Genomic DNA, 20,571 nt, shown 5'->3' with positions numbered 1-20,571 from the left:
TAGGGGTCACTAAGTGACCCATTGGTGGCACACATACGTAACATAGGGACATCTGCCTCCAATAGCAGTGCTCAACAGGGTGCAGTCTTGGGTCCTGTATTTCTTGGAATCCATTCAACCACAATATACGTGACTACTGACTGACTATGACTAACAATGTTGGCTGATGCCTGCAAATTGTGAGCCCTCATAGAGTCTCTGGGGTATGTCACTATCCTGCAGGAGGGTATTGTGAACATATGCCTGTTGACATTGTAATGGCCATAAACTCCATGCAAATATATATGTAGTATCAGTTCCATCAGTTAGACCTATGTACCTGGTAAGTAGCACATCAGTCATAACATGTGATGTAAATAGTCAGGGGTGAATGAACTGGGCACACAGACTTGGCCACACAGGTTTACACCTAATGTGCCTCAGATCACCCTGTCTCCATAGTGGTATGGCAAGAATCATATGACATAGCTGAGGCCACAGTCACCTGTAAGTGACATGCTCATAACCTCCAAGTACTCTTCCCTCAGCATGCCAATATCTGAGTGCAATGGCCATTTAGTGATGTACCTTTCCAAGCAGTACTGGCAACTGCCCACAACAGTATGGTCCCTCACAAGGTCACTTCACGTCTCCAGTATGTGTTCAGTGGCGATGGTCTACAATGAGTGTCATTGTCACCTGTGGCATATATACTATACAGAGGCGATCTGTGCCTTGCATACAGGGCAATGTGTGACCCTGGTTTATTGCATATGCTGCCTATCTGTAGAAGGCATAGTAGATGGATAACCCACTGTGAGGACATTAATATCGTATGTGATGTTGGTACTACATGCTTATGGGAGATTTGTCTAGGAGACTTAAACGCACCCTTGAAACAGAACCCTGCCTAATGGCACACAGAGTGCCTCACCACATGCCACCTGTATGAATGACTGGGCAACCATTATCTCAACACAGGACATCTGCATGCGTCCCTGGTGGATTGGGGCAATATGTGCTGGTCCTGTAACTATGGGTATAAATATGTCTATGATTGTTAAGACTGTATGGCCATTATGCCAGTGAAGTTCAAACATCCTGTTGTTCCATAACATGATGTAAAATGGTCTAACAGGCTCACACACAACCATGACTGCACTGAGGCAAGCACCACTTCCATTCATTACTTACAGGACATGCCAAGGCACACACATAGTGCACGTTAGCTGTATGTAGATGAGAACACTTACCTATGTAATGGTACACACTACAGATCTCAGTATGTTTTGCATGCTACACACCTCATGTCTGCTAGTACTGTCAGTTCAGGACATACTATGCTTGATGACATCAGCAGGCCTTGTTGTGGTTAGTTCATTTGGGGGCCACATCACATTATACAAATAAAGTACTGCAAAACCCTACCTATTTCTATGTTACTAAGATGATTATATTTATGCCTTTGGGACATACACACAAACCAAGTAGCATGGAGTGAGATTAGAACCTCTGTCTATCTAGTCTTACACACTGTAGATCACAGTATTTATCTCATGCGCCATGGCTTAAGTCCTGATACTACACTGTCAGCTGGTAGTCTTAAGGTGGGTGACATCATCAGGCCTTGTAGAAGAGGTCAGTGTGGAAGCTAGCAGCAAGTTACAGAGCCAAAATGTGCATAACTATTGCAAGCGGATAGCCCATGAGGGCATGGCAGTTGTTTTGCAGGGTATACACACACACTTGCGCACCAACTAGCCTGCAGTGAGATTAGAACCCCTACTTATCTAGTCTTATTCATTATAGATTACAGTATGTATTGCACATGCCATAGGTTGAGTCTATTGTGTGTGTGTGTGTGTGTGTGTGTGTGTGTATATATATATATATATATATATATATATATATATATATATAATTGCAGGAACATTACTTGTGCATTACACAAACTAGGCTTGTGTTTAACAGTATCTGTGATCTGCAGAGTGATATTGCTTCATACTGTTATCTGCATCTAGTATCAGTGGGACAACTAATATTATACTAGCTGTATGTGTACATTTACCAGTATGGCCATATGTTGCTGCTTGATGGGTGAACCTGTGGCAACAACAATTTGCCCTGTGCATTGACAACATTATACATTACACTACCTGCTCACCTGTGTCTCTCTACATGGTGACATCCAGCAGGCACAGGGGTTTGTAGGTAATTGGATTATGTACTGTTCCACCCTAAGTTTGGATCCTTTGAGCAACAGAATGGATGTGTGATAGTGCAGATTTACTCACCATTGTTCGGGTATGTAGGACAATACAGACATCCACATACATATTTATGTAATTAACAGGGATGTATATATAAATGTAGCTGTGTGTGTGTGTGTGTATATATGTATATGTGTTATGTAAATATATGGGGAGAGTCTATGTATCATTGTGATATATATATATATATATATATATATATATATATAGCTATATATATAGCTATATATATATATATATATATATATATATATATAGAGCTATATATATATATATATATATATATATATATATCGGTGTATATCTATTTGACACTACATAGTGATATACTATGTATGTGAAAGAGAGAGATAGTGACATACGGATATATATACATATATGTTTGTATGTGTGGACATATCTATACATAACAGGTCAGTCTGATGATGGAACAACAGAATTGCACTCATTTTAACTAAGTGTTTGGGCATGCCCAGTGTGACTGTCAGTACTTGTACAGTGACTCCAGGAAACACCAACCTGTATTCCAGTCCGGGCTTTTGTGTGTTACAGACTATACTTCTCAGCTGTCAAGAGTTTTGCAGAATGTTCATAGTTTTGGCTCTTAGTTTTGGTCTGTTCCTCATAAAATTTGTGATTTTCTAGCAAATAACTTGGATGAACTTAGGACTGAGGTCACTAAATAGTGACATACATTTGAGTGTCTGAATTCAAATCCTTCAGAAAATTGTCTGGTGAAACAAACCCTGTTATTTTAGCAACTGTTTTTATTTCTGAGAGCAGTATTTAACATATGCCCCTATTTGTCCCCCCCCCCCATCTTGGGGCTTTGAAAAGATTTCTGGCAGTAAGAAGTTGCGAGGTATGTTACAGACAGTAACATCTGTCCCTGTTTCAGCAGTACTACACGTCACTCAAAATGTCCACCGCATTCCCCAGCTGTCTGCTGTACTTAATATGTGACTAAGGTTCATAATGTCCACGACACACAGACTGACAGTCTGCGAAAACACCAACATAATAATACCTCACATGCAAAAGATGTGCCTACTTCCAGATTAGAAGCATCAACACCATCACCCATGCTAACTTCCGTAGTCCACTGAGCCACACAGTGTGCCAGACACAGTGGAGTCATTCATCACACAATCAACAGCATAAATATATACATTGTTATTCCTGTGTTGTGCGTGACATACAATGTGTGATCGAGTTCTGTGTTACAGCCCTGAGATTGCCCCTGCGGTCAATGTAGATTCTACCCTCCTCACTGGGTGGTAACTTGATGTGTAAATGAGTGCAGTCTATGGCACCCAGTACCTCAGGGTAGTGTGCTATATGGTGTAAGTGTTGCATATTGCTGGCCTTCACCTCAGGGGTGAGGAGGAAAGGATGTGTGCTGACTGACATGTGGTAGCATGGCATCCAAGAACTGGTGGAGGACCATGGATGTTGATGCCTGTCAGATCCCCATCATGTCCCCAGTTGGTGTTTGGAAAGTCCCTGTAGCTACTCATACCTTTGTTTCCACTGGGATGGGTTCCCCTCTGTTGGCTCTGGGTCTGCATTAAGGGCTGCAGAACTCAGTGAGTTCTTGTAGTATGTCCCTGTCCACCCTGTAGCTCTCTAGAATCACCAGCTCATGTAGCTCCTGGAAGGTTACCCTGGGCCTGAACACTCTTCTCCTTCTCTGTCTAGACCTGTTGTCAACAGAAGCAGCAGCACTGACTTCAGTATCTAGCAGATACAGATGTAACAGACCTGCAGTAGCCCCTAGCATTCTCTCAGTTAAAATTCCCAAGTCTGTACTCCAATGATGCAGAGTATGGGGGAAAAATCAGATTGTAGGGTGTACACATACGTTATAGGGCTCTGCTGTAGGTGCTGACTGTGTGATTGGTTACCTATGATTCATTCCACCTGCCTGGTATATCTTTAGCATCATTTATTGGCCCTAGTTTAAGTTAAACAGGGATTAAAACTAATTAATATGTCATTGGCTTTTAGATACACTCAGCACTGTGGCATGCCATGCAGACATGCAGCCTATAGGTAAACAAAGCTTAGCACTTATTGTACACCTCCCAGACTTCCACACTCAGCATGGCAGCACACAACACAAACACGCAGAAACACACTCTCATTAGCTAAACAAAGCTTAGAAGTTAGTGCACACACACCCCTAAAAGGACACGCTCAGCATGGTGGCGCATGGCACAAATAGGCGCAGCTAAGATGAAATAAGCTTAGAAGTCATTGGACGCATCCTCCCCTGATGTCAGCTACCTCCTGTGTAAACACCAATATGGTTCTCTGCCTACACAAAGGGAATATGCGGACATGATTACCCATTTATGCTATTTAGTAATGCCGCCTTATTTGCATAGGGATCCATGCTCACAATCTGGAAACTACATGCTTCCTAGCCCTACCACATTAGCAACAACACCAATGCACCACTGCACCACTGCAGATACTCTACACAAGGTCCTGTATTACATTTCTGTCACATAAAATTAATTTTATTTTTTCCAGTTTTTTTTTTCTTACAAGGCATGTTTGCGCACTGTGGCGTCCTGTGCAAACATACCCAGATTATTAAAAAATATATAAATATTTTAACTTATTTCTCAGATACACAGGAGGATAGTTTCACTCATATCTTTATGTAGTATTCTATTGCTGTCCATATATCTCCAGTTTTACAGCCCCTTTTGTCTCTCTGCACTCATGTACACAGACTTTTTTTCTGTACACTATGGATACTGACATGGATTCTGAAAAGCTAAATGTCTGCTTACTGGATCACTCTACTTGCCTCATTTGCATGAGAGTCACGACTTATGAGGTGATTTGCATGCCATGGAATTTACCATGTTTTATTTATTTATTTTTTTTATTTTTACATTTGTTAACCAGATTAGACCGACTAAACTCTGGGAGCCCTTTTTCAGCGGATACTTCAGGAGAAAAGCTTCAGGAAATAATTAAAAATTAAGAAAAACCTAACAATTCAAGTTGTAAGATAGTACAAAAGCAGAGAGAAATATATAATATGAATATATACAAGGCAAAAGTGCAGTATTTTGAGAATGCAGTAACAATATGTTTGAGAAATTTCATTAGCATTATTTTATTTACAAGGAATGTAGCAATGCCTAAAATAAAAATAAAAATTCAGAGTGACATCATAGCATAGTACAATACGTGTTGGCATGTGCGTTTACTGAATTTAACTCCTTACTTTAATGTATGCAACACGATGAGATGCCTACATGGTAAATAAAAGCGGGCAGGCTTTATTAAATTCCCCCCTCGTTCTATGTTAACTTCTTTTTTACTATATAAATCTAATACATATTCTTAAATTATTTCATATTTTTCTCCATGTTTTTAACTTGTTTCCCTTCTTTATTTTTTAATCCACTTATTATCTTTCCTTCTTTTACTATCTTACATAAGTATGGTGCTAATTCTTCTTTTTTCCTTGTAAGCAATATTTTTGCTTATATAACAATTTATTAACCTTATCTTGATTGCTTCTATGCAATTTTTTTTTCTTTATCATAAAATATTTTTTTCTTTTCTATAAAGTCTTTAAATATTTTTTGACTTAATATTTTGTATTCCATTTTTTCATTTTCCTTTTTATAAATTCTAAAAATACCTTTTTGTATTTCTTTTTTAATTGAATCGACCATGTTATCCAATTTTCATAAAAATCTCTCATGCTATGTTGTTGCCATAATTCTGTAATTTCTTTTCATTCTCCTAAATCTAAATCTTTTTATGCCTTTTCCTATTTTAATATATTCCTCATTTTTAAGAAATTCTTATCCAGATTGCCACATGATCAGAGAACCCATTATATTTAATTTATTTTTGTGTAATATTTACGCCTTCTGATATAAAACAATAATCAATGTATGTCTTAATTTCATTTCTTTTGTAAGTCCAGTGTATTTTCCCATATTTATAATTTTCCACTTTTCATAATTTCTGTAACCATTTTAACATCACAACTATTCTTTTTATTTCTCAAATTACAATTAAAGTCACTTGTTATTATTATATCCATGTTACAGACATAATTAGGTATACTTTTAAACATTGCTTCTCTTTCTTTTTTGTTATATATACATATAAAGCTATTAGTCTATATACATGTTTCCTATCGTATATTCACTACACTTATTCAGCCCAGTTCTACTATTGTAATGTATAATATTTTTATATTTTCTTAGCATAGTATACATATACCTGAACATGTTTATTTGCTTATATTCCAAATAACGGTACCATTCCAGAGTTTTTCTATTTGCTCCACGTCTTTTCAGACTTGTTGGCTGTTGCTGAAGCACCCACCAAGAGGAGAAAATGCTGAGAGAAGAAAGGAGCCACTTTTGAGATTTTAAGTATTTTTCTTCAGATTATTTGTTAAGATTTCTGCATTGCCACCTACCTTTTGGCGTTTTCCAGCTTGCTAAACTTGATATCTGTATTAGGAACTGTATTTAGAACACATCTAGATCCTGTTTACTGCATTTCCTCTGTTGCACTTATTTTAAAATCATTTTTTTCTTAAAACTTGCATTTTACCTGTCTCTGGCCTAGCACTCAAGTGTGGGGTCATTTATTGCACTGTTCTGACTTGTTGCCACTTGTGTATCTCTGCTATCTTTAAACAAAACAAAACAAAAAACAAAAAAATCTTGCTTTTTTCCCACTTTTTGAAATTTAAAAAAAAGTTCAGTTACAGATTTGCTGTTCTGAACTGTTTGTAAGTTTCTTGGAGGCCACTGCTTGCTTGGGCTAAAGGGAAGTCTCTGTGTTCATCAGTGGCAGTGGTAAACACTGAACAGCCTGCCTGCCCCTTTGGGAGTTGTTACTGCCTAGAAACTGTAGTTTTATTGGCCATTTTGGGTGAATTCCAAACTCCTTGATCCCCCTCTCTTAAAACCCGATTGCCTCGTGGTTTTGGCGTCTTTTCGGACTTGTTGGCTGTTGGTGAAGCACCCACCAAGAGGAGAAAATGCGGAAAGAAGAAAGGAGCCACTGATTTTAAGTATTTTTCATCAGATTATTTGTTAAGATTTCTGTATTGCCGACTACTTTTTGGTGTTTTCCAGCTTGCTAAACTTGATATCTGTATTATGAACTGTATTTAGAACACATCTAGAGCCTGTTTACTGCATTTCCTGTGTTGCACTTATTTTAAAATTGTTTTTTTCTTAAAACTTGCATTTTACGTGCCTCTGGCCTAGCACTCAAGTGTGGGGTCATTTATTGCACTGTTCTAACTTGTTGCTACTTGTGTATCTCTGCTATCTTTAAACAAAACAAAAAAAAAACAAAAACATCTTGCTTTTTTCCCCACTCTCTGAAATTTAAAAAAAAGTTCAGTTACAGATTTGCTGTTCTGAACTGTTTGTAAGTTTCTTGGAGGCCATTGCTTGCTTGGGCTAAAGGGAAGTCTCTGTGTTCACCAGTGGCAGTGGTAAACACTGAACAGCCTGCCTGCCCCTGTGGGAGTGGTTACTGCCTAGAAACTGTAGTTTTATTGGCCATTTTGGGTCAATTCCAAACTCCTTGATCCCCCTATCTTAAAACCCTCTTTGGTGCGTTTTTGCGCATAGCGCAGCACCGCTTAATCAGGTTTAAACCATTCCCGGCTCCACAAAGTCTCCTCTTCACTTTTTCCCTTAGAACTGTTCCAAATCTCAAAGTAAGCACTCTATTTTCCTTCTAAAACCCAGCAGTAGCTAGGATAAGTGTCTTATAAGTAAGCACTAATAAACTAAAGCACTACACCCTCTTATACTCCCTTTAAGTACTTGGCTCCCTATTGGTCCTTTTTGATCAAGTCAAAAAGTAATTCCTTATACTATTCTGGCATGTCCAAAAGTCAGTTTCAGGTTTACTCTCCAGTTCAGCTGGTGAATATGGGAATCTTGAGGCAATGTTACAACTGCCTTATGTAGACAGACCACCCTCTCCTCTTCCCAACAAGCTGAAATATATGTGAGAGATGCAACTATATAGCCAAACTGGAGGCTGAGCTCTCTCAACATAGTACTGGCATGGTCAGTCTAGAGGAGAAGGTAATCACACACACCACAAATCCAGTCTCACATAGACCTATCGCAACAGCAAACCAAACACATAAACACACAAAAACATACTCAGAGGCTCTAAATAAAAATCTGCCCAAGCAACAGAGACCTCCAAAGCAGACATCCAAGCAACTGCTACCCCATAACAATACCCGCGTATCACATAGTACACATAGTCAGTGTGCCACACAGCCACAGCCCTTAAGACTAAACAACACACATAATACACTTATAATAGGTGACTTTATTGTCAGACACACTGACATCCCACTCACCAGGCTGAGCAAGGAGAAGGTCACTGTAAGCTGCCTGTCGGGTGCCAGGATCCGCCACATAACACAAGCACTCAGGTCACTCCAAAGCAAGTACAAATATGACTCCGTCATTGTCCATGCTGGTGTGAATGACCTGAGACGTACCTCCCTGGATTAAATGAAAAGAGACATAGAGGAGCTCTCTGATCATGTGGCCCAGGCCGGTATGACCCTGACCTTGCGTAGCATCTTACCCTCACCAAGAATGATACCACAGTATAAAGACAAAATGATCAATTTCAACAATTGGCTAAAGTATTGGTGTCACACAAAGGGGATCCAGTGTCTGTCAGCCTGGGATGACATGCTTGACAAGCCACGTTGCTTCACTAGGAACGGCTTGCACCTGTCACCTCTGGGTTTTCGAATACTGGCCAAGGCTCTTGCCAACCCCATAGTGCCTTTTTTTAGGCAAGGCTCAAAAGACAAACCCACCTCCTTAGACAACGCAAGGAAAAAGAAACTAAGGGTAATGCTGCTCAACGCCAGAAGTCTAAACCTCAAGATGCACGCACTCAAGGCTCTCCTCAGTATGGAGAATATTGATATCTGTGCAGTAACAGAAACCTGGTTCAAGGCTCCCGAGTGCACCCCAGCACTACCAGGCTATACCTCATACCATGCTTTTCGGCCCCAAAACTCAGACCAAACCATAAGAGGAGGGGGAGTATCCATATTCATCAAAGATACCCATACCTCCAGGCTAGTGGCACTGCACGAAGCATCTGAGGCCGTCCATGTGCAACTAACAGTGGGCAAAACTGCCTTCCAGTTTGTAGCCTGCTACAGACCACCCTCCCAAACTCAGGAACCCCACTCGGCTTTCCTAAAGACACTGGAGAATATGAAGATCTCTCCAAACACCATTATATTAGGTGACTTTAACTACCCAAACATAGACTGGGAGCACTACTCAAGCCCCAACACACTAGCCCAATGGTTCCTAGAATTTATAAACTCAAATGCTATGGAACAACTGGTCACCACTCCCACCAGAGGGGAAAACATATTGGACCTGATCATCACCAACAGTGGTATACCCCTCATTGGTAAGATCTGACCATAAATTAATCACTATGGACATCCATATCCCATCCCCACCTCCAGCAAAGGAAACCATGGTCAAAAACTTCTCAAAAGCAAACTTCCCACTTCTCAAAACCGAGGTGGAATCCTTCAAAGCCCCAGGGCCAGTGGAAAATACGGCCCAAACCGCAGAATCCTTTACAAATGCATTCTATGGATACCTGCAGGAATGCATGGATCGTGCTATCCCAAATAAAACCAAGACATACTCCTCCAAAGGCAGGAGACCTGTCTGGTGGACCCCAGCCATAAATAAGCTGTACAACAGAAGGAGGAAGCTACTACATGATAGAGGAAAATCCCTGAAAGGTAAGGCAACTCTGTTCAGTACTAGCAAGAAACTACGATCCCTCATAAAATCATCTAAGGCTAGCTTTGAAACAAAAATTGCACAAGACGCTAAAGATAATCACAAGGCTTTCTTTAGTTATGTCAGAAACTTGGGTGGAAACTCCCAGATATGCTCTGAGTTAGTGCAAAATGACAAAAAATACACTGAACCCACAGACATTGCCAACATCCTGGCAGACAGGTTCAGTGCAAACTTCTCCCCCCCCTCCCTCCCCTAAATGAGCAAATGACAATCCCAACAGAGTGTAGCCTCCCTGACATCACAGATGCACAGGTGAGAGCTGCCCTCTCCAAAGCAAAAAACACAACATCAGTGGGACCGGACGGTGTCCCGGTCTGCATTTTACATGAGTTCCAAGAAGAACTGAACCCTCACTTAAAATCACTGTTCAGTCTCAGCCTTACAACAGGATATGTACCCAAAGAATGGCGTACAGCAACAGTGGTCCCACTCCATAAAGGTGGTGCCACAACAGACCCCTATAAGCCTAACTAGCCTGGTCTGCAAAGCTATGGAGCGTATCATCATGGAACTCATAAACAAAGACATTGGGAACCTCCAAACACTGGATCCTACCCAATTCGGCTTTGTTAAGGGCAGATCTTGCCTCTTGAACTTAGTCAGTTTCTTTGAAACAGTCACCAAGGCCATAGACAAAGGGGAGGTAGTCCCACACAGCCTACCTTGACCTTGCAAAAGCCTTTGACACAATACCCCACTCGGACATCATAAATAAGCTCACCAGCTTAAATATCAACCCCTATGTCACAAGATGGGTTGCAAACTGGCTTAGGGATAGAACCCACATGGTCAGAATTGCAGGTGCCATGTCAGACTCTAAACCAGTTACAAGTGGCGTCCCATAAGGCTCAGTCCTGGGACCTCTCTTGTTCGGTATATATTTCTCTGAGGTACAGGCTAACACAGGAGGACTATGGCTGACAAAGTTTGCAGATGACTGCAAACTGGGGGCCATAATCGACTCGTCGGCTGACACAAGCATCCTCCAAAAAGGTCTCACAGAGACGGATAACTGGTGCCAGAGCCATGGCCTAAAGCTAAATGCCAAAAAGTGCATTGTCATCCCCTTTGGGAAAAACAAAGTGCCCACAAATTACCACATAGGTGGTAATCCATTAAGTACGGAAGCAGTAATTAGGGATTTGGGGACCCAAGTAGATTGTAATCTCTCCTTTGACAATCACATTGCCAAAGTGGTTAGAAAGACATTCTATATAGCCCACCTTATCACGAAGGAGTTCACATCTAGATCAAGAGAGGTCATTGTGCCCCTCTACTCATCACTCATCAGGCCCATAATTGAATACAATGCCCCATTTGAGATGTACCTTACCCGACACCTGCTACAACTAGAAAGACCCCAAAAGTACCTCACCAAGAGGATCAAGGGACTCAAACAGATGCCCTACGCAGTTAGGCTAAAGAAACTCCAGCTCTACTCAGTTGCTTACCGCCTACTCAGAGGCGATCTGTGCCTGATGTATAAAGCCATGTCCAACCCAGAATTAATGGACATGCTCCACCTCAAGAAATCCAAATCCATCAGAACTACACACTCCAGTGACTTAAACCTCAGCACAGAAATAAATAGAACATGCTGGAGGGACAGATTCATATCCCAGAGGCTCCCCTTACTCTGGAACAAAATCCCAATCCATGTCAGACAGAGCCCCTCAATGACCCTCTTCAAGAAGAATCTTGACGTTTGGATGGGAGATCGTAAATTTACCCCTGGGATCTCTTCTGTGTCACTGCTAGACAGAGGCACGGTAAACTAACCTTAAATGGGCTATCTTCTGTGACCTACTATACAGAGGCACAGTCAACTAATCTAAGAAGGGTGGCAAAAGCCAAACACACTCTGGCTAGGCTTGTAAATGCCCTAGGGCAGATAGCCTAGTATCAACCTATGAACCCTTTCTTCTTTTTTTAGCATTCTAATGTCTTCTAACACTACTACTTGAGCATCTACTGCAACACACCATTGTAAAATAATAATTTTTCTCTTAATATTCTTCATACTGTTCACGCTTCAAAGCTAATATTTTCAGCTTTATAGAATAGTTATTAGAATAATTTTCTTATCCCTTAGCTTTCTTATTCTGTCTTACCATTATATTTTTAAATTTTCCTTTTCTTTTCATAATTCTTTCCTGTTGAATTTTTCATGCCTTTCACTATATGCCACTCTTGACTCTTCTTCACTTATTTCATCTGTCTCTCTTTTTTTCTTTTTCTTTGCCTTTCCTTTTAAATTGAAATACCATTTCTATGTTTTTTTCTTTTTGTGATGTGTGCTCTTGTATAGCATTCTTTTCTAATTCTTTTTCTTGTATAATTTCATTTTCTTTTTCATTTTCTTGTATTTTGACCTCACATTCTTACCATGGATGTCCTGTATTTCCACATTTTTGACATTTCACTTTGCATTTCTTTGCATTATGACTTGTCGAATCACATAAATAACATCTTTTTGTGTCACATTCATTAATTAAATTATCACTTTTTCCACAAAAATTATAAATCTTTGGTTGTCCTCTGAACCTCACAAAATGGGGGGAATTTAATAAAGCCTACATGTTTTGTTCTGTGTAGGCATCATGCCACACTGCTACTGTGAACATGTTTAGATTCAGTAAGCACTGCTGTGCGGCACGCATGAGTATGCCAACACGGAAACTTCTGTGGCATACAAATCATCTCATAAGCAGGTGATTCTCATGCAAATAAGGCAGGTAGAGCAATTGAGCAAGCAGATAGGCAGCTCTGAAGAGCCTGTCTTAGTGTACATGGAAAAATTCTGTAAACAGGAGCTGTAAAAATGTAGATAGATGGACAGACTTGGCACACCACGTGCAGATATGAGCAAAACTATCCGATGTGTGTCTGACAAATTACAGGAAATAAGTTAAATTATATATATTTTTAAATAAGCTGGACATGTTTATGTGGTGCACTACAGTGCACACACATGCTTTATAAAAAAAAAAATTGGAAAAAAAATAATATGATGTGACAGAGGACCCTGCATGCAGTATCTGCAATGGTGCAGTGGTGCTGTTGGTAACATGGTAGGGCTTTGAAGCTTGTAGTTTCCAGGCTATGAGCATGGATCCCTATGCAGATGAGGTGGAGTTACTGAATAGCACAAAGTGGTGATCATGTCCACATATCACCTGTTGTAGGCAGAGAACCATGTTGTTTACAAAGGAGGTAGCTGACATCAGGGGAGGATGTATCCAATGACTTCTAAGCTTATTTCAGCCTGTTTGTGTGGTGCACCGCAGTGCTGAGCGTATCCTTGTAGGGGTGTGTGTGCACTAACTTCAAGGCTGTGTTTGGCTAAGGGGAGTGTGTTTCCACATGTTTGTGCAGCATACAGCTATGCTGAGCATGGAAATCTGTAAGGGTGTGTACACTGACTGCTAAGCTTTGTTCACCTACTGGGTGCATGTTTGCATGCTGTGCCGCAGTGCTGATTGCATGTAAAACCCAGTGACATACTAATTAGTTTTGACCTTTGACTGAAACTATGGCCATTAATTGATGTTAATGATATACTAGGCAGGTGGAATGCATCATAGTTAGCCAATCACACAGTCAGCACCTACAGCAGAACACTACAAAGTATGCATGCAGCCTACAATCTGATTTTTTCCCCAATATTCTGCACCATTGGAGTACAGACTTGGGAATTTTAACAGAGAGAATGCTAGGGGCTGCTGCAGGTCTACTACATCTGTATGTGCTAGATGTTGACGTCATTGCTGCTGCTGACAATAGATCTAGACATAGAAGGAGAGGAGTGTTCAGACCTAGGGTAACCTTTCCAGGGCTACATGAACTGGAGATTGTAGAGCACTATAGGTTGGACAGGGCATACTACAAGAGTTCACTGATCTCTGCCGCTGTCAACTCCTACCCAGAGCCAACAGATGGTAACCCATCCCAGTGGAAATAAAGGTATGTGTAGCCCTTAGGATACTAGCTACAGGTACTTCCAAAGACCAACTGGGAGCATGATGGTGGGGGGTCTCACAGGCATATGTTTCCAGGGTACTCCACCAGTCCCTAGATGCCATGCTACCACATGCCAGTGAACACATTTCTTTTCCCCTCACCCCTGAGGCGAGGGCCAGCAATATGCAACACTTCTACTGTGTAGCACACTGTCTTGAGATTCTGGGTGCCATAGATTGCACTCCTGTACAAATCAAGTCACCACCTGGTGAGGAGGGTAGAATTTACGTCAACCGCAAAGGGTACCACTCCATCCACTGCCAGGTCATGTGTAGTGCCCGGGCATTGTTATGAATGTGTGTGTGTTGGCAGCCCTGGCAGTTATCATGACTCCCATATGTGGCACACATCACAGCTGTATCAGATGTTTGCTAATGGGGGACATCCCACACGGTCATTTACTGGGGGATGCTGTCTACACACTTGAACCATGGATGATGACACCCATCAGAAATGCATGCACACCCACTGAAGAATGCCATAATGAGACACACGCACAAAAGTACAGTTTTGTACCTACCATAAATGTAGATGTTCGAGTGTTCACCCTGCTGCAGTCATCACACTTGGGTTATCCTGTCATCAGGCAGTCCCGCAGTCGGTCGGAATTCTAAAGTCTTGGTCCGGCGCCGGTTGCTGTCGCCTCTTCCCTGACGTCAGTGCTCCAGGGGTATATATAATGCAACCGACGCCATTTTCTTCAGTTTTTCTTGCCCCAGATGTCAGGTGCCCCCAAAAAGGTGGTCAGGAATTAGTACCAAAAGGGGTAACCACTGCACAAACACAAAATCCTTTCAGCTATAAGCAAATACATCAGTAAGGCATAGAAGAGATTTAGCCAGTAGATTAGAGAGGATGGAGGGGGGGGGTAACCTGGACTGCAGCAGGGTGAACACTCGAACATCTACATTTATGGTAGGTACAAAACTGTACTATGTTCATCTTGTTACCCTGCTGCAGTCATCGCACTTGGGTTGAATCCCAAAGCTAAGGAAGGGGGGAGGTATCAAAGAGGGCTAGTGGAGGCTATAAGGCCCTGCAGAACTGCAGTGGCGAAGCCTGCCCTGGACTTTGAGTAAAGAGGTAAGTGATAGTGTTTGGTAAAGGTGTGTACTGAACTCCAAGTTGCAGCTTCTAAAATTTCCTTGGTTGGAACCCCCCTGAGAAATGCTGTAGAGGTAGCTGTTGCCCTGGTAGAATGGGATCTAATGGTAGCAGGAACTGGTTTCCCATGATGGGTATAGCAGAAACATATGCAATGGCCTATCCATTTAGAAATGGTTTGCTTTGATATGGCCTTCCCTTGAGAAGCTGTAGCATAGGATACAAAGAGCTGGTCAGATTTTTCTGAAAGCCTTAGTTTTGTCCAAATAGTAACGAAGCTGCCTGTGAATGTCCAAGGAATGCAGGAGTCTCTCACCTTTGTTCTGTGGATTGGGGAAGAAGGTGGGTAAGTGGATGGTTTGATTTAAAGCTACACTGGAAACCACCTTAGGCATAAAGGAAGGATTAGTTCGTAGAGAAACTCTGTCTTGATGAAAAATGAGGAAAAGTTCCACTGCCATTAGTGCCTGTAGCTCTGAGACTCTTCTAGCTGAAGTTATTGCTAGGAGCAGGGCAATCTTCCATGACAGGAACTGTAGATCTGCAGAGAAAGCTGGTTCAAAAGGAGGTAGCGTTAGTTTTTCCAGAACAAAATTGAGGTCCCATGTTGGTGTAGGAGCTCTCCTGGGTGGTCTAATGTTTTTTGTCCCTCTGAGGAACTGCCTTAGAAGAGGATGTGAAAATAAAGGTGGATCCATGTTGTAGTGAGCTGAAGTAGCTGAAGAATGGATTTTAATTGAGGAAAAGGAAAGTCCTTTGTGCAACATCTCAGTTAAATACTATAGAATGTGAGGCATGTGAGGCTGAATTGTGTCCTGGCCTTTAGCTTGGTTCCAGGCACAAAACCTTTTCCATTTGTCCGAATAAGCCTTCCTGGTGCTTGGCCTCCTGGCTTCCAGAATAACATCCAGAACTGCTTGTGAAAGGGGAGCTGGTTGGATGTTTAGATGATTTGCCATGCAGCCAGGTTTAAAGTTTTGAGCTGGCTGTGAAGAATCTGATTGCTTTGTTGTGTGAGCAAATGGGGGATTTGAGGCAATATCCATGGTGGGCTGTGGGCCATATTTTTCAATAGCGGATACCAGTGCTGGTGTGGCCAGTCTGGGGCTATGAGAATCAGCCGTGGTCTCTCCTTTTTGACTTTCAAAAGAACCTTTGTGAGGAGAGGCAATGGAGGGAAGGCATATACTGTCAGGTTTTTCCAACTGAAAGAGAGAGAGTCCACTTTCCAAGCTTGATGGTGAAATGTCCTTGTACAAAATTTTGTCAGTTGATAGTTTTGAGGACTGGCAAACAGGTCTATGTCTGGAAGGCCCCATTTTTGAGTTATCATTGCAAATATTTGTGGATCTAATTTCCACTCGTGGGGGTCCTTGATGTTTCTGCTGAAGTCGTCTGCCAATGTGTTCTTCTGTCCTGGCAGGAATTGAGCTTGTAACTGGACTTGGTAGGCTAGAGCTGTGTTCCATAAGGTCATTGCTTGCCTGCATAGAGAGTAAGAATGTGTACCCCCTTGTTTGTTTAAGTACCACATTACTGTGGTGTTGTCCGTCTTTATTGCAAGTTGTCCTGGATGTAATAGATCCTTGAAGGCTGTCAGAGCTTTCTGTACAGCTAGCATCTCTTTTTGATTTATGTGCAGATTTCTTTGATCTGCAGTCCATAGGCCTTGAATGCATTGTCCTACCATGTGTGCCCCCCAGGCCGTAGTCTGAAGCGTCTGTTGTGATAGTTTGCCTGGCTGGGGGCAAGGTGAAAGGCTGACCCTTGTTGAGGTGACATGCCTGTGACCACCATAGAAATTCCTGTTGTAGGCAGGGAATGAGAGATATCATTGTGTCCAAGCTGTGGCTGTGTTGAGACCATACGCTTTTTAGGTACCACTGTAATTTCCTCATATGCAGCTTTGCAAATGGTATTATTAGTATGCAAGATGCCATGAAGCCCAAAGCCTGCAGAATTTTTCTTGCAGTTAATTGGGTCTTTGTTGCCATTGTCTTGAAATATTGAGTCAGTTGTAGTTGCTTGTCTGGCGTAAGATAAGCCTTCTGGGCCATTATATTCAAGCTGGCACCCAGGAATGTCATTTTTTGTGAGGGTACTAGTTTTGACTTCTTTTCGTTTACTGTGTACCCCAGGCAGTGTAGTAGATGCTTTACAAAGGCCAGATGATGTAAGAGAATGTCTTTGCTTTCTGCTTGGATGAGGCAGTCATCCAGGTATGGATATATTTGAATTCCACTTTGTCTGCAGTATGCAATTACTGGTGCCAGGCATTTTGTGAAAACTCTGGGCGCAGTAGATAAGCCAAAGGGCAGTGCAGAGAATTGGTAATGGGTTGAACCTGCAATGAAACGGAGGTATCTTCTGCAACTTTGTCTGATAGGGACATGCAGGTATGCCTCCTTGAGGTCCAACGTTACAAGCCATGCTTTCTTGTCCAACATGGGAAGTAGCTGCTGTAGTGTTAGCATCTTGAATTTGGGTACTTGTAAGTAAGTGTTTAGAAATGAAAGGTCCAGAATTGGTCTCCAGGCAATGTCCTTTCTGGGCACTAGAAAGAGTCTTGAGTAAAATCCTTGGCCTTACTCTCGAGTAGGTACCAGTTGAATGGCTCTCATGTCCATGAGAGCTGTAATTTGCTTTTGTACCTCTGCCCATTGATTTTGTGGCAGGTTTGGCATTCCTCTTTTCATTGGCAAGGTGTGAAAGTGGAATCTGTATCCTCGTAAAATTATGTGTAGGACCCATTTGTCCTTTGTGACAATGTGCCAGTTGTCTGCAAAAAGTGCGAGTTTTCCCCCCAAGGGGGCTGCCAAGAGAGTATTGCTTGGCTGAATGAGGTGCAAGTCATTAAGTTTGCCTTCTGGTGGTTTGAGACCTGTCTTCTCCTCCCTTCTGTGTTGTAGAGCCCCATTGGCGAGGTTTATACTGGGCTTGTGGTTGTCCTCTGCCCCTTGGGCGTCTGTATTTACCCCTCTGTGGTCTGTCAGTGGCTGGAAAGGACCAATTTTTTGTTGGCCAGTTTCTGCTGAAGCGAGGGGGTTGTACTTGTAGGAAATCTTTGACTGTCTGCATAGATTTTGCCTTATCTTCCATTTTCTTTGAAACTTCTTCTGCTTTAACTTCAAAAAGAACATCCTGTTGTAAAGGAGCATCCAGTAGTTTTGCTTTAACATGATCAGGCAGAGTTTGTTCTTTTAACCAAGCATGCCTACGTATAACAGACCCAGTGACAGCTGCTCTGCAGGAGGCCTTCAAAGAATCAAACCCACATTGTAAGGTATGTTTGCCCACCTGCTCAGTGGCGTGCAACAGATCCTGTACTTCTTTCAATTCAGATTGTTGGGGGAGAGAGGTTATTCTTTGCTTTAACTGAGAGATTAGAAATTGCTGATACTTAAGCATGTGAAATTGACAATTCAGTGCCCTCATAGCTAGTGTGGCTGAGGTGTAAACATTTTTCCCCCACCTGTCTAGTGCTCTGGAATCCCTCTCAGAAGGTACTGGGTTTTTAGCCATAGAAGCCTTAGCCCCCTTGGGACCCTGTGAGATAGTTTCTGGGTCAGCTACAGGGCTTTTGTAAAGAAATTTGTGGGAATCAGGTACTCCATAGTATCTGTCAGGCTTAGCCGGAGCAGGAGGTAGAGAGTCTGAGTTGAAACTGGATTCTAAATAGACATCATCCACAATGTCCAAAACTGGCGGGATGGCAAGTGGTCTGTGTTGGGGGAGTAAGAGAAACTGTCTGAGCCTTTTCTTTGAGTCAGAGTAGTCCTGACCTTCCCAGTGAAAATGTTCCCTCATAGTGTGTAAAGTTTCCCCAATGGAGTAGTCTTCAGGAGGAGAAGCTGAGGGAATAGAGTCCTCAGCATCAGAATCTTCATAAGGAGAGAAGGAGTAGTCTTGGTCCTCAGAGGAGTCTGAAGAAATGGACATTTGCTCCGAGGATGCATAATCTTCCTCTTGTCTAGGCCTTTTGTCAGGAGGGGGCTGGGAACCCCTGATTAAAGAAATCAAATCTTCAGCCATTTTGAGCATCTGTTTCTTAGGCATGGGGCCTTGAACAGGAGACTGAAGTGCAGTCCTTTTAGATTTAGAAGGGGTCTTCGACTTAAAAAATGTTTTAATGGTGAGTGTCGTCGGTCTGAAAATGCCTTCAGAAACCAATGGCGTTTCTGTAGCACCGACGTCTTTTGAAGCAAAGTCGTCGGAAAGGCCTGAAGTAAAAGGCTGCGTCGGCCTGGTACATTCCGTTAAAATTTCCGTAGCGGTCTCGGGTTCCAGATCTGCGGTAGTCAGGGGCTGCGTCAGAGCCTCACTGAGGACCGGAGACCGGATCGGCTGAGGCCTCGGAATCTGGCTTAGGTCTGGGCTGTCTGTCCTTATCCCTGCGTTTTTTTGTGCACCCCGGTAGTCGGTTGCTCTGACAGCATGGTGTAGTTAAATTTCCTACCGAAGTAGTGTCGTGCGAAATCAAAGCGCCTTTTAATAGTACGGTTATTAAATCTAGCACAAAAACGACAAGTAGTGACATCGTGGTCTGGGGCTAGGCAAGGTATGCAATAAGAATGAAAATCCTTATGAGGTATTTGCTTCCCACAAGAAATACAATTGTTAACTTTTTCTGACATCGGTCTGAGGCAAGAAAAGTTTCCCCAACGGGGTACTTAGCTTTATAGAAGACTTCGGTCTGAAATTCGAATTCGAAAATCTCAGGAATCGGCCGACTGGCACTTGCGAACTGCTTCTGCTTCTACTTCTGCTTTGGGCACCGCGCGGCAAGAAAGACTGGAGAAAATGGCGTCGGTTGCATTATATATACCCCTGGCGCACTGACGTCAGGGAAGAGGCGACAGCAACCGGCGCCGGACCAAGACTTTGGAATTCCGGCCGACTGCGGGACTGCTTGATGACAGGATAACCTAAGTGTGATGACTGCAGCAGGGTAACACGATGAACATCTAGGAACATCATAGAGCACGCATTTGGACTTCTGAAGTCACTGTTTCAGTGCCTCGATATACCTGGTGGAGCCCTGCAGTACTCTCCAGCTACGTGTGCCCATATGTTCACAGTATGTGCCATGGTACACAATATGATCCTGCAGAAACAGCTGCAGCAGAATCAGCAAAGTAAAGGGATACACAACCCCCCACCAATGCTTACGTCACCACAGTCATAAGAGGAGTTGGAGGAGGAACCTCCTGATGATGTCCCTATAGGCAGATGTAGGCATGGCCAGTATGCCCTGGCTTTGACTAAGAGACAAAGCATAGCACATTCACTGACAACCTAGAGCCCTAAGGACT

General features: G+C 42.4%; 1 protein-coding gene across 2 annotated transcripts in view; it reads left to right on the top strand.

Moving 5' to 3' along the window:
• SCNN1G (sodium channel epithelial 1 subunit gamma) overlaps positions 1 to 20,571 on the top strand; it is a 1,228,370-nt gene that overhangs the window by 1,170,152 nt on the left and 37,647 nt on the right. The gene's annotated exons all lie outside the window — the stretch shown is intronic.

The sequence above is a fragment of the Protopterus annectens genome, chromosome 12.part0, assembly GCF_019279795.1.
Source record: "Protopterus annectens isolate FY-2018-M chromosome 12.part0, PAN1.0, whole genome shotgun sequence".
NCBI classification, from domain to species: domain Eukaryota; kingdom Metazoa; phylum Chordata; order Ceratodontiformes; family Protopteridae; genus Protopterus; species Protopterus annectens.
This window is presented reverse-complemented; position numbering and strand designations above follow the sequence as displayed.